This window comes from Heterodontus francisci, chromosome 5 (assembly GCF_036365525.1).
Source record: "Heterodontus francisci isolate sHetFra1 chromosome 5, sHetFra1.hap1, whole genome shotgun sequence".
In the NCBI taxonomy this organism is placed as follows: domain Eukaryota; kingdom Metazoa; phylum Chordata; class Chondrichthyes; order Heterodontiformes; family Heterodontidae; genus Heterodontus; species Heterodontus francisci.
This window is the reverse complement of record NC_090375.1, coordinates 192,232,336-192,244,551: the sequence shown is the minus strand read 5'-3', so window position 1 is coordinate 192,244,551 and position 12,216 is coordinate 192,232,336.

Below are 12,216 nucleotides of genomic sequence, written 5' to 3'. Positions count from 1 at the left end.
TTTATTTTACTGCTTTTAGTTTCCTGTTTTTGTGTCTGAAAATCCTTTTAATGTGATTAGCAGTTTGGACAGCTTGATGACCGCACTCCAGCTCCACGCTGGGAATCCCCAGTAAAGAATACTGCAATCAGTTGCAGAGGTGAAATTCTCACCAAAGAGATCGAGAACAAAGAAAATTACAGCACAGGAACAGGCCCTTCGGCCCTCCAAGCCTGCGCCGATCCAGATCCTCTATCTAAACATGTCGCCTATTTTCTAAGGGTCTGTATCTCTTTGTTTCCTGCCCATTCATGTATCTGTCTAGATACATCTTAAAAGACGCTATTGTGTCCGCGTCTACCACCTCCGCTGGCAATGCGTTCCAGGCACCCACCACCCTCTGCGTAAAGAACTTTCCATGCATATCTCTTCCCCCCCCCCCCCCCCACCACCCCCAAACTTTTCCCCTCTCACTTTGAATTCGTGACCCCTAGTAATTGAATCCCCCACTCTGGGGGAAAAAGCTTCTTGCTATCCACCCTGTCTATACCTCTCATGATTTTGTACACCTCAATCAGGTCCCCCCTCAACCTCCGTCTTTCTAATGAAAATAATCCTAATCTACTCAACCTTTCTTCATAGCTAGCGCCCTCCATACCAGGCAACATCCTGGTGAACCTCCTCTGCACCCTCTCCAAAGCAGGGGTGAGGTTGATGGTGAACTTTCAGCATTACCCCTGTGAAACAACCCCAACTTCAAATCCTGAAGTTGCCGTCTGTTACTCAATGCTCCGACACGACCTGCACTGTGGCTCCACCCTAGAGCCCGCAGTCATTGAAATCAGTGCAAGCTTCAACTTTCCTGCTCCCACATCAGTGCTGGAAAGCTGTGTGTCAACTGTGGCTCAGTGGGTAGCATTCTTGCCTCTGAGTCAGAAGGTGTGGGTTCAAGTCCCACTCCAGGATTTGAGCACAACAGTCTTGGTTGACACTCCAGTGATGAAGTTGGGGAGGGCTGCACTGTTGGAGGTACCGTCTTCAGATGAGGCATTAAACAGAGACTACTTAGCTGGATGTGAATAATCCCATGGCACTATTTCGAAGAGTAGGGAATTCTTCCAGGAGCCCTGACCAATTTCTATCAACCAACATCACAAAACCAGATGATCTGGTCATTATCCCATTATGTTTGTGGGAGCTTTTGGTAATGTGGTGACCAGAACTGCACGCAGTATTCCAAATGTGGCCGAACCAAAGTCTTATACTGTAACATGGTAGGAATATAGGATTAGTATAAATGGGTGGTTGATGTTCGGCACAGACTCGGTGGGCCGAAGGGCCTGTTTCAGTGCTGTATCTCTAATCTAAATGACCTGCCAACTCTTGTACTCAATACCCCGTCCGATGAAGGAAAGCATGCCGTATGCCTTCTTGACCACTCTATTGACCTGCGTTGCCACCTTCAGGGAACAATAGACCTGAACACCCAAATCTCTCTGTACATCAGTTTTCCCCAGGACTTTTCCATTTACTGTATAGTTCACTCTTGAATTGGATCTTCCAAAATGCATCACCTCGCATTTGCCCTGATTGAACTCCATCTGCCATTTCTCTGCCCAACTCTCCAATCTATCTATATTCGGCTGTATTCTCTGACAGTCCCCTTCACTATCTGCTACTCCACCAATCTTAGTGTCATCTGCAAATTTGCTAATCAGACCACCTATACTTTCCTCCAAATCATTTATGTATATCACAAACAACAGTGGTCCCAGCACGGATCCCTGTGGAACACCACTGGTCACACGTCTCCATTTTGAGAAACTCCCTTCCACTGCTACTCTCTGTCTCCTGTTGCCCAGCCAGTTCTTTATCCATCTAGCTAGTACACCCTGGACCCCATGCGACTTCACTTTCTCCATCAGCCTACCATGGGAAACCTTATCAAACGCCTTACTGAAGTCCATGTATATGACCTCTACAGCCCTTCCCTCATCAATCAACTTTGTCACTTCCTCAAAGAATTCTATTAAGTTGGTAAGACATGACCTTCCCTGCACAAAACCATGTTGCCTATCACTGATAAGCCCATTTTCTTCCAAATGGGAATAGATCCTATCCCTCAGTATCTTCTCCAGCAGCTTCCCTACCACTGACGTCAGGCTCACCGGTCTATAATTACCTGGATTTTCCCTGCTACCCTTCTTAAACAAGGGGACAACATTAGCAATTCTCCAGTCCTCCGGGACCTCACCCATGTTTAAGGATGCTGCAAAGATACCTGTTAAGGCCCCAGCTATTTCCTCTCTCGCTTCCCTCAGTAACCTGGGATAGATCCCATCCGGACCTGCGGACTTGTCCATCTTAATGCCTTTTAGAATACCCAACACTTCCTCCCTCCTTATGCCGACTTGACCTAGAGTAATCAAACATCTGTCCCTAACCTCAACATCCGTCATGTTCCTCTCCTTGGTGAATACCGCTGCAAAGTACTCGTTTAGAATCTCACCCATTTTCTCTGACTCCAGTGATCTCTTAGCAAGATTTACTTTGAGGTGATCAGTGAGTGCTCTGGTCTCTCTGCTGACCGTAAACTGGGCCATTAACTAAACTGATTGACAATCCAAGGTAGAGTATTTTGTGGTTATGGATTAGTAGACGTGGTGGTACTAAGATGGTGTGTCACTAACTAAGCGGTATCAGCAAACTTCAAAATGTGTTTTTTTAAATCCCTTTCCCTACCCCCCACCATACAAATTCTGGCAGTTTCTCTTGAGTTCACAACTAAAAAATTAAGATTTTTAAAGAGAAAGAGGGAAATCTTCTCAAAGGGATGAAAGTGCTGCTACAAGGAAAGAATCACTTCATGCTTGCCTGATTTTTCACCTGGCCGACTGAAGCAACCAGATGATAAAGTTGTCATTTTGTCCTTTGATATTGCTGAGGGACAGTGGAATATCATTTTTCTGCAGTCTGATGCCTGATGAGAACTGTTTTTGCTGGGAATGATCGGCTACAGATGGGGGATCCTTGTTTTGAAACCCCTCCATGGCCTCGCCTCCCTTTCTCTGTAATCTCCATCAATCCCACAATTCTCTGCGATACCTGCGCTTATGTAATTCTAGCCTCTTCAGCATCCCAGATTTTAATTGCTCCTTCAGCTGGCTGGGCTCTAAGCTCTGGAATACCCTCCCTACCTCTCTATCTCACTTTCCTCCTTTCAGACACTCCTCAAAACCTATCTAATTGTCCAAGCTTTTGGTAATCTGACCAAATATCTCCTTATGCCATATTCTGTTTTATAATGTTCCTGTGAAGCACACTGGGATGTTTTATTGCATTGTAGGTGCTTTACAAATATAAGTTGTTTTCAGGTGAGAATTCCTCATATGGTATTTATATTCTGCATCAGGCAATGCAACAGGTCTCATTGTAGGAGGTGCCTTCAAGGACAGCTTCTCAGCATGATTTCTTTCTTTGAGCAAGTTGTCCCCATTTAGCGTAATCTATTGAATACTTTTTCAGAGCCACTTAGCAGCAGCAACTTGCATTCATAGTGCCTTTAACATAGTAAAATGTTCCACGGCGCTTCACAGGAGTATCATCAGCTCTGAGGGATGGGGGGCTGGTGGAGATTACAGAGATCGGGATGGATGAGGCCAGAGAGGGATTTTCAAACAAGGAGCAAAATTTTAAAATTAAGGTGTTGCAGGACTGGGACTGGATGGGTGACCAGGACAGTATGAGCTGGCAGAGTTTTGGATTAGCTCAAGTTTATGCAGTCCTTATATTTCGAGCTGAATGCTGCAAATTTGCATCCTAGTTATCAGTGCACCATAAAAGGTCTACATGATTCCTTCCTCAAGCATTCGTTGCATGACCCTTTGAGCTGTGCCTTCCAAATCACAGCATCTGTGCTTGGCCTGTCTGCTGCTTTAAGAACATCAGCACCAGTAGTAGCTGGTTAAACTAGCATTGTGGTTATGCTACTGGATTAGTAATCCAGAGCCCTGGACTAATAATCAGGAGACATGAGTTCCAATCCCACCATGGTAGCTGGGAAATTTAAATTCAGTTAACTAAATAAATCTGGAATAAAAAGCTAGTATCAATAATGATAACCACGAAACTACTGGATTGTCATAGGTACCCATTGGATTCACTAACAGTCCTTCAGGGAAAGAAATCTGCCATCCTTACCTGGTCTGGCCTAGATGTGACTCCAGACTCTCAGTAATGTGGTTGACTCTTAACTGCCCTCTGAAATGCCCAAGCAAGATACTCAGTTGTAGCAAAACCTGCTACAAGAAGCTATAATCCACATGGACTGCAGCAGTTCAAGAAGGCCTTCTCAAGGGCAATTAAGGATGGGTAATAAATGCTGCATAGCCAGCTACGCTCGCATCCTGTGAATGAATTTTAAAAATCTGGTAACCTTTTTGTTTATCGATGCATGGAGACTCTGATGCTAACATGGTAAACATTTTAAAAGCTTCATTAAGTTAGCAAAAGCAAGTTTTTAAAAAAAAGGTTTGTGATTGTACTGAAAAGTTTATAGTTAGCTTCAAATATTGAGAAAGCCTCACCTTTCTTCAGGGGACTAATATTTAAAGTATACTTTAAATAAAAGATTGTGAAAAGTGTGGATGAGCAGAGAGACCTTGTCCATATACACAAATCCTCAAAGGGAACACGGCAAGCTGATAATGTGGTTAAAAAGCAAATGAGTTTAAAAATAGAGCCATAGCATATAAAAGTAAAGAGATCATAGTAAAACTTTATAAATCACTGGTTAGGCCTCAGCTGGGGTATTGTGGGCAATTCTGGGCACTTCTCACTTCGGCCTCCTAGTCTCGAGAGACAATGGGTAAGCACCTGGAGGTGGTCAGTGGTTTGTGAAGCAGTGCCTGGAGTGGCTATAAAGGCCAATTCTAGAGTGACAGACTCTTCCACAGGTGCTGCAGATAAAATTGGTTGTCGGGGCTGTTACACAGTTGGCTCTCCCCTTGCGCTTCTGTCTTTTTTCCTGCCAACTGCTAAGTCTCTTCGACTCGCCACTCTTTAGTCCCCTCTTTATGGCTGCCCGCCAGCTCTGGCGATCGCTGGCAACTGACTCCCACGACTTGTGATCAATGTCACAGGACTTCATGTCGCGTTTGCAGACGTCTTTAAAGCGGAGACATGGACGGCCGGTGGGTCTGATACTGATGGATGGAGCATTTCTGACGTCCTGTCCCATGATGTTCGTTTTTGTGAGGCTGATGGTTAGGCCAAATTCATTGCAGGAAGCCACATTCCTGTCGATGAGTCTCTGCAGACACTCTTCAGTGTGAGATGTTAATGCAGCATCGTCAGCAAAGAGGAGTTCCCTGATGAGGACTTTCCGTACTTTGGTCTTCGCTCTTAGACGGGCAAGGTTGAACAACCAGCCATCTGAACTTGTGTGGAGGAAAATTCCTTCTTCTGAAGACTTGAATGCATGTGAGAGCAGCAGGGAGAAGAAGATCCCAAACAGTGTAGGTGCAAGAACACAGCCCTGTTTCACGCCATTCATGATAGGAAAAGGGTCTGATGAGGCGCCGCTATGCTGAATTGTGCCTTTCATATTGTCATGGAATGAGGTGATGATACTTAGTAGCTTTGGTGGACACCGATCTTTTCTAGTAGTCTGAAGAAACCACGTCTGCTGATGAGGTCAAAGGCTTTGGTGAGATCCATGAAAGCAACGTAGAGGGGCATCTGTTGTTCACGGCATTTCTCCTGTAGCTGGCGAAGGGAGAACAGCATGTCAATGGTGGATCTCTCTGCATGAAAGCCACACTGTGCCTCAGGGTAGACACGTTCAGCCAGCTTCTGGAGTCTGTTTAAAGCGACTCGAGCGAAGACGTTCCCCACTATGCTGAGCAGGGAGATTCCATGGTAGATGTTGCAGTCACCGCAGTCACCCTTGTTTTTATAGAGGGTGATGATATTGGCATCACGCATGTCCTGTGGTACTGCTCCCTCATCCCAGCACAGGCAAAGCAGTTCATGGAGTGCTGAGAGTATAGCAGGCTTGGCACTCTTGATAATTTCAGGGGTAATGCCATCCTTCCCAGGGGCTTTTCCGCTGGCTAGAGAATCAATGGCATCACTGAGTTCCGATTTTGTTGGCTGTACGTCCAGCTCATCCATGACTGGCAGAGACTGGGCTGCATTGAGGGCGGTCTCAGTGACGGCCCCTGTCAAGTGTGATCCTGGATTATTTCTTAACCAGTTCTAGGTAGTGCTCCACCCAGCGGTCCATTTGCTTGCGTTGGTCAGTGATTGTGTCCCCTGATTTAGATTTGAGGGGGGCGATCTTCTTGATGGTTGGCCCAAAAGCTCTCTTAATGCCATCATACATTCCTCTGATGTTTCCGGTGTCAGAGGCGAGCTGAATACAACTGCATAGGTGTTGCCAGTAGTCAATTGTGCAGCGCTTCTGGCTGCTTTAAGTGCTACGGATGTTCAGCTGAGGGAGTATGAGCAGCTATGGGCTGTGGTAATAATGCATCAGGGAGCAAGGTTCATGCAAGGAATATTAGTGAAAAAATAAAATTGAAGTCACTTTATCTGAAATGCATGGAGCATCCACAATAAGATAAATGAACTAGTGGCACAAATAGAGATAAATGGTTTAGATCTAATTGCCATTACAGTGACATGGTTACAAGGTGACCAAGGTTGGGAAATAAATATTCCAGGGTACACAATATTGCAAAAAGAGAGACAAAATGGAAAAGGAGGAGGGGTAGCACTGATAGTAAAGGATGACATAAGAACATTAGTAAGAAAGGATCTTGGCTCAAAAAAACAGGAAGTAGAATCAGTCTGGGTGGAAATTAGGAATAGCAAGAATCAGAAAACACTGGTGGGAGTAGTTTATGGGTCCCCTAACATTGAACAGAGCATTAAACAAGAAATTATTGGAGCTTGTACTAGTAATAGTTGTGGGGATTTTAATCTTCATATAGACTGGACAAATCAAATTGGCAAAGGTGATCTGGAAGATGAGTTTGTAGAGTGCTTTCGTGACAGTTTCCTGGAGCAATATGTTATGGAATCAACTAGGGATAAAGCTATTCTAGATCTAGTATTGTACAATGAGGCAGGATTAATTAGTAATGTCATAATAAAAGATCCACTGGCAAATAGTGATCATAATACAATTGAATTCCACATTAAGTATGAAAATGACATTCCAATCACAAACAAGAATCTTAAACTTAAACAAAGCCAATTACATAGGTATGAGGGGAGAATTGGCTAAGGTTGATTGGGTAAATAAACTAAAAGGTATGGCAGTAAATAAACAGTGGGAAACATTTAAAGAAACAATTCAAAATGTTCAACAAAAATACATTCCATTGAAAAACAAAAATTCAGCATGAAAGATCCATCCGTGGCTTACTAAGGAGGTGCTCGATAGTATTAGATTAAAAGAAGAGGCTTAGAATGTTGCAAAGAATAGTAGCAAGTCTGAGGATTGGGAGTGTTTTAGAAACCAGCAAAGGGCCACCAAAAAGTTGATAAAAAGAGAAAAATAGAATGAGAGTAAATTAGCCAGCAATATAAAAATAGATTGTCAGAGCTTTTACAAGGTTATAAAAATGAAGAGAGTAGCTTAAGTAAACTTTGGTCCCTTAGAAGCAGAGACAGGAGAAATTATCATGGTGAATGAGGAAATGGCAGACATATTGAACAAATATTTTGTGTCTATCTTCAGCGTAGAAGACACAAGTTACATACCAGATTATCCAAAGGATAACCTAGGGGCTAATAAGAGTGAGGAAAGTAAGGTAATTAACATCAGCTGAGAAAAAGTATTGGAGAAACTCAAGGGACTAAAATCTGACAAATCCCCAGGACCTGATGTCCTACATCCTAGGGTCCTAAAAGAGATAACTGAAGAGATAGCTGGCAAGGGTATTGAAGTACAAGAATAAAGAAGTCTTGCTACATTTGTACAGGGCTTTGGTAAGACCACACCTGGAATACTATGTGCAGTTTTGGTCTCCATATTTAAGGAAGGGTATACTTGTACTGGAGGCAGTACAGCGAAAATTCACTCGATTGGTCCCTGGGATGAGAGGGTTGTGCTATGATGAGAGGCTGAGTAAATTGGGTCTATATTCTCTGAAATTTAGAAGAATGAGAGGTGATCTCATTGAAACTTACAAGATTCTGAAGTGTCTTGACAGGGTAGACATTGAGAGATTGTTTCCATTGGCTGGGGAATCTAGAACATGGGGGCACAGTTTCAGGATAAGGGGCCAACCATTTAGGACTGAGATGAGGGAAAATTTCTTCACTCAAAGAGTTGTGAATCTTTGGAATTCTCTACCCCAGAGGGTTGTGACTGCTCCATTATTGAATATATTTAAGGCTGGGATAGATAGATTTTTGGTCTCTCAGGGAATCAAGGGATATAGCGAGTGGGCGGGAAAGTGGAGTTGAATCCTAAGATTAGCCATGATCGCATTGAATGGCGGAGCAGGCTCGATGGATCAGATGGTCTACTCCTGCTCCTATTTCTTATTTTCTTATGTTCATAAATAATTTTAAAAGGGAGTTGACGAGGACAAGGAACTTATAGGATTACGGACAAAAAGTGGGGGTATGGGACTAAACACGACAGCTCCTTCAAAGAGACAGTACAGGAATGATGGGCTGAATAGCCTCCTTCTGTGCTGTAAGTTTCTATGAACTTCCCCCTATACGGTTTAGCTATTTGATGCCAATAAGCAGACTGCACGGTTGAGCAAACAATAACCAGCTGGTGTTCTATTTAATACCCTCTGCTCATTGGCATTTCGTACAGCCGAACTTCTGTTTAATCACAAGCAGCAGATACATTTCCACCTACTCTTGAGCTAAATATTCTTAAATAGAATGAAGCACCTACATTTCTACTTTTTAACATGTTTACGATGCTCAGCTTCTGTGTTTCCTCAGGCAGAACCCATTTAGCTAGCTGTCATTTTAATGCCTAGTTATCTCACCTGGTCAGATGAAACTCCGATGAGCTAGATCGTAATGTTAAGTGGCAACTCTTTGACAAACAAAGGTGTGCCTGTAATTCAGAACTCTGGAGAGTAGTGCCCAGGTGCTGGATCCCAACATTTACTTTACTTCAATCAGCTTTCTGGTATACATTCGTATGGCTGGGGAAGCAGTTATAGTTCGATGTCAAGGTTAACAATGGCTTCAGCTGATGCAGTGCGAATGGTTGTGATGTGACCAGGAATGGATCTCTCAGGGAAAAGAGTTCAATATGTGGGCGCTGGTCTGACTGGGATGGCCGCAGTCACAATTTGAGCTGGTCACAAGTGGCCACATCCTCCCTGGCCTGTCCTCAGGCAGTTGAGGGTTGTCCAGATTTTCCACGGGAGCTCAAAACCTGGTACTTCGCCACTTCGGTCAGTTACCAGGTTGTGGTTAGTAATGTTAGCAGTCAACCAGGAGGTGCACCATCAAGAAGTGGGGCTATCATTGGTTTGTAGGGCATGGAGTGTGTTCCAGTAGGGGTTATGAGATTTCCGGCGAGCGCGTGGAGTTTTTTTTTGAGGTCCAGTATCAATGGGAGTGCTTCGCTAACTGTCAATCAGTGGTGTTCTTTGAGAAGAATATTTTCCCTGCAGACATCAGGAGGTTCAATGTGTGCTAGCACAGGAAGACACTGGAGCTGTGTTGGTCTCAACATTCCAGAAATAATTTTCATGATTTCCCTGAGGTGAATATTTACCAGGTTTGTGTGGTGGCTGCTGGGCCAGGTTGAGCAGAAAATACTCTGCTGTTGGGTAGACCAGGACGGGTGAAGCAGTGCGTAGTGTGTTGACTCTGCTGCCCCAGGTGGTACCCGCCAGTTTCCTTACGAGATTCACTCTCGTCTTGACCTTGGCTCCGGTGTTCTGGAGGTGTTGTCGGTAGGTCAATGTACGGTCAAGAGTGATGCCAAGTATTTTGGTGTTGGGTCGTGGGTGAGTGATCGGCCATAGAACTGGACGTGAAGTTCTTCCATGGTCTTCGAATTGTTCAGGTGGAAGGCTGAAACAACAGTCTTGATGGCATTTGGTCGGAGTCTCCATTTTTTGAAGTAGGCTTTCAGAGAACATAGATCTTCAGTGTTTTCTCAATGTCTTGAAGTTCGTTTGCCTGGAAAGCCGGGGACAAGTAGTCAGCATATATGAAGAGGTGTTGGGGGAAGACAGCAACCTTCACATGGTCCTCCTGTTAAAGTAAGTTTTCCAACTTAAAAAGCTGTGAACTAATACTGTCAAGAAGGGGACCGAATGCCAGTCACTGGGCTCCCAGTCCAAGCAGTAAAACCCCACTGGAAAATGAATTCTCTCAGGGACAATAAAGCTGAGAAATAGGACCAGCGACAAAAACATACCAGATTCCTGGTGTAAATATGACAACATCTATTACCACAGGCTTCGGGCCAAATGGGGGTCCCGAACCCACACTTGCCAAAAGCACACCCACTGGCAAAATCTTTACAGAGGCAATCTCTTAATTGGCCGATTCTGCTTTGAAGAATTGAAAATTCGATAATGTAAACTGTGTCCACAGCTGCCAGGCCAACATTGCGGTCGGGGAGCCCCTCCACAGCTTGGCCTGTGACCACAGCTGTGGCCCTTGCAGCCCAGCAGATCCAGACTGGGCTACATTGCAGGATGTGCCTCTGGGGGACCCGCCTCCCCCACTGCCCCTGGCCTGCCACTGGGAGGCTGCTAGCCTTCCAGCCGCGGGCTGCAGTCGCGTTGAAGGGCCCAGATAGTGTGTGAAGAGTGCCCTCAATTGGCACTTTAATTGGCTACCCAGCACTGGATAGCTGTCAACCCCCAGAAGCTGCCTCCCTGAAAACAGGCCAGAGGCAGAAACATGGTGGGAAACTGTAGCCAGAAACTGTGGCCACATTCACCTCCATGACAAATCCAGCCCTTAGTGCCCAATGTAAACCCCACAAGCACTGGATATTGAATTTCAACATCTGCCTGCACAATAGGATGCATTCTCGGTGCCAATAATGTAAGGGAGCTGAATTGAGATTAATAGGTATTCTTTAAGATAGCGTGTTTCAGTGAATTAATCATGTGTAATCACAGCTATTTGTTTTAATTCTGCTGTCACACAATTTCAGCACCAGTAACTCTTCCAACCCAGTTGTTTCAATTATGTCATCTGCATTCACTTAGTGGGACTATTCCAAAAGTCAACCGAAATTTAACAAAAACAAATGTCAAAACTTAATTGTGTGTCCCTTGATTTCTCATTAGGTGAACACTTGCACTGAACTATAAGGAGCCCAGAAGATGTCAGGTTTGACCTCCATTGTGCTGACTCAGCCAGCTAATCTCACTGGAGTGACAGCTGAAGGTGCTCCAGCTGGTTTCTTGGTTAGATGGAGCAGAAATGATTTGTTTGGGTGTCGGGTGGGAACAGGATAGGGCCTGATTGTGACGGCCTTCAGACTTGAAAAGCTGCCAACATTCGTTGCCTAGACATGCTCATTAAGAGTAGTTGCTTAGGCAAGGTACAGGGGCTGTTAGTACCCATGGAATTGTATCCCCGTGAGAGTCAGAGCTGTCTGAAGAGGAGGCAGAAAAGCTGCATACAGGGGCGTTGGCAAACGGAACTTGGTGCAAGTTTGGATAAGGACAGCAGAGTTTTGGGTGAACTCAAGTTTATGGAGGTTGGGAAGATGGGTGTTTGCTTGGAGGTTAAGATGAGCCCAGAAAAAAGGATGGATGAGGGTTTCGGCAGCAGGTGAATTGAGCCGAGGGGGGATATAGGGAAACTAGGGGCAAATAAAAAATGAACATGGTCAGTTCAATTTAAATACTGTAACATTTCTAAAATGATTCTCGCCCCTTTTTGTCTAGATCAAATTTCTAAGATGGAAGTTTTACCTGGCAAAGTGTTAACTTTATGCCAAAGCTTTAGGAATGAGATTGCTGAGCTCATCTCAGTGGTGCAGTGGTTAGCACCGCAGCCTCACAGCTCCAGCGACCTGGGTTCAATTCTGGGTACTGCCTGTGCGGAGTTTGCAAGTTCTCCCTGTGACTGCGTGGGTTTTCGACGGGTGCTCCGGTTTCCTCCCACTGCCAAAGACTTGCAGGTTGATAGGTAAATTGGCCATTATAAATTGCCCCTAGTATAGGTAGGTGGTGTGGGGATGTGGTAGGAATATGGGATTAGTGTAGGGTTAGT